We start from the raw sequence: 3,466 nt of genomic DNA, 5'->3' as shown, positions 1-3,466 counted from the left end.
CACTGATAAAAGGTTACAGGTTCGGGAGCAGCCCTTGTTTCTGCCGGAAATAGTGTGTCCTTGAATATAGCTTGGCTGATATTATTACCACTGCACCCTGGGTATTGTATGAAGATTTGGATGAAAAACATCTGCCAAATGAAACAGAATAAAAGGACGCTCAGCACTTTTTCTAGTAACCTACACACTGCTGAAACAGCCAATTCTGTTTGATTGGGTTCGAGATTTGGGAATATAGTGGACACACACAGAAATATATATATATATATATATATATATATATATATATATATATATATATATATATATAAAGAAAAAGAGAGAGAGAGAAAGAGAGAACACATCAAATCCAATCTAAAATGAACTGTCAGTCAAAAATGTGTCTTGCTGTCAAACAAACCATCTACTGATTCATCTAATGTACTAAGATTTTTGAAGGAGATATTTTTGTCCTATTTCAAGTATTGTCTTATTTCTGTATTTCAAGTACAGTACAGCAAAAACAGTAATATTTTGTATTATTACAATTTGCGAGTAGATTTTTTTTTTGTTTGTTTTTTTGTTTCTTTGGAGTCACATAATCCTTCAGAAATAGTATTATGTTGATTTGGTGTTTAAGAAACACTTCTAAAGATCTGTTTAAAATTTTACGTGGCTTAATAGTTTTTGAGAAACAAGTATGCTTCATTAAGAAACTAAGTACAACAGAAAATTTCTATTTTGGGCAAGCTAGTTCTTGGTATTTTTTTCAGCATATGAAACACCTATGGTATACACTCACTGGCCACTTTATTAGGTACACCTGTCCAACTGCTCGTTAACATATATTTCTAATCAGCCAATCACATGGCAGCAACTCAATGCATTTAGGCATGTAGACATGGTCAAGACCATATGCTGCAGTTCAAACAGAGCATCAGAATGGGGAAGAAAAGGGATTTAAATGACTTTGAAAGTGGCATGGTTATTGGTGCCAGACAGGCTGGTCGGAGTAATTCAGAAACTGCTGAACTAAGTTTTTTTTTTATCTTTTAGAGCAATCTTTTAACTACTGTTATCAAAGAACAAGTCTACCTGGGTGGGGGGTGGGGAATCGGAGTTGTTTTACAATATAGTCCTATGCTGTATTCATTTAATCCCACCGGTCACGATTGTGACCACAATTTTTGCTTGCATATTTTTCAAAGCACATGTTCATAAAAAATAAAAATTTAAGAAGGCTAATTGAGTTCAGGGCAGGCCTAACATAATCAGGTAGTTTGGCCTGTGGTTAAGCCTTTACAAACATTTTTAAAAGGATGACACAACATCGAAAGCTGAATACCACAGTTACGGACAGTTTTTGCTCAACCACCATGTATACGAGAAGTTGAGAGTTTCATCGAGAGAATGTCCAACAAATACACAGATCAGACAATATTTCTGTTTCAAAAGATGGTTGATCAGCAGTTTCTTTTGTGTTTTTTTCCCGAAAAAATAAAAAAATAAAATCTCATTAGTGACTTCGAACGTGGCATTGCTGTTGGTACCAGACGGGCTGGTGGGAGTATTTCAGAAAGTGCTGATCTACCGGGATTTTCATGCACAATCGTCTCTAGGGTTTACAGAGAATTATTAATATATCCTACACAGGAGCCGGATTTAACCAATAAGCAAGTTAAGCAGCCGCTTAGGGTCCCAGGAAATCTGGGGGCCCCAAATAAATACCCAGAAGTAAAAATTATACCTATAAATTATATAACATAATTTTCTTACATAATTTGTATGACGAGGGTCTAAACAAATAAAAGTTAAAATTTTATTACGTCTGCGCAAATGTGTCCCCTCAATTATGGAGCAGTCCAGCAGTCAAATTAGGTAAAGATTAAGTTATAAAAACAAAATTAAAAAATGTTAAATATTTAACTAAGTAATTAAAACTATTAAAAAAGAGTTTTTACAGTTAAAGTCAGAATTATTAGCCCCCCTTTTGATTAAAAAAAAAATGGGGGTGGGTGGGTATATCATTTTAGTTGTGAATTTATTTTAAGTAAACAGATTATTTAAAACGTTTTAAAAGATGCTTTACATGTTGTTATTATTATTTAGCATTGAGACAAAATGCAGAAAAGGAGATTGAGTGATATAAGATCTGCAAAAATAAATCACTTAAGAATAAATTACAGTACACACTTTTGGGCCCCATGGCTGGAATTGCTTAGGGCCACCAAATCACTAAATCCGCCCCTGATCCTACATAAAATAAATGTTGTTCAGCATCTGTCTTCAGTAATCATGAATCCTGACAAGAATATGTTTAAGGCATTCATTTTTCATGAGAATATTTAAAAGCAAATTCTGCCCCCTAGCGGTATATAGTCATCTCAACTTACATCAATTAAACTGACTAAAAATATTAAGTTAAACTTTGTATAACTTTAATAAAACGTATTTGAATCTTGACTAGGTTATTAAAATAAGGTACTGTAAAGCAACATAAAAATATTTAAAATTAGTAACTTAATAAGTTAAAGCAACTTAAGTTGACTTGACTTTTTGTCATTACACTTTCAGAATTATTACTTACTGATGCGAATACCATGAAACAAGACGTTTTTACTAACAGTCACATAGCAAACATAATCTTTATTCATTTTTTAAAGCAAATCCATATAACAAAATATTCAAAACAAACAAATAATTCATTGTCTTCACAGGGACTGAATATGAATATTTTTTCTGTCTAACATTCAGTCAAAAAAAACACTTCCCATAATCTGATCTGCTGTGGGCTTAATTCATTCTGAACCACTCACACAAACTCTTTCACAAATGTTAAGAATGATCATGTGCAATGTGTGTCTTATCATCATAGTTCGTGTGTGTGTGGTCACATATTTTAATGATTGTATGGTCAAATTTGAGAAACAACTGTCTCATGTTGCAATTTCATGCAATAGTATCTGGATGCAGACTTGGATTTGCAAACTGTAACGGCATATCTCAGAGATGCAATGTCAGACACAAAGCACTCAATGAAGGGGTAGGATTAGGTGTGCAAGAAGCTCAGAGTCTGCATCCAGACCCCTTATTTTTCATGTGGCAACAAGCTTCACTTGCTCAGAATAACTGCATGGTCATATCAGACCTAATAATGATATTAAAGGCCACTTTTATATAAAAACACTACTGTATTGCTGAAAAACTAAGCCAAAAAAGAGACATTTTAACAGTGAGCAAGAAAGTCTAAAGAATTGTCCATAAGTGCTGAAATGGCGCTACCTTACTAAAAAAACAAAAACAAAACAATAGCAAGTTATTCTGTACATGGAAGCACTGGTTATGGATTATTAGTGGTGATCGCTACTGTTTTTCCCTTCTAACTGAGTAATATATTTCAATACACCTTTAAAAGGGCTATATGAAAGAATAATGAAAGGGACTAGAACCAGTGACGTTCTTGCTGCGAGGCAACAGTGCTAACCAC

The sequence above is a fragment of the Danio aesculapii genome, chromosome 3 (assembly GCF_903798145.1).
Source record: "Danio aesculapii chromosome 3, fDanAes4.1, whole genome shotgun sequence".
Lineage (NCBI taxonomy): Eukaryota > Metazoa > Chordata > Actinopteri > Cypriniformes > Danionidae > Danio > Danio aesculapii.
The sequence above is the reverse complement of the archived record's forward strand: the minus strand, read 5'-3'. Positions refer to the sequence as shown.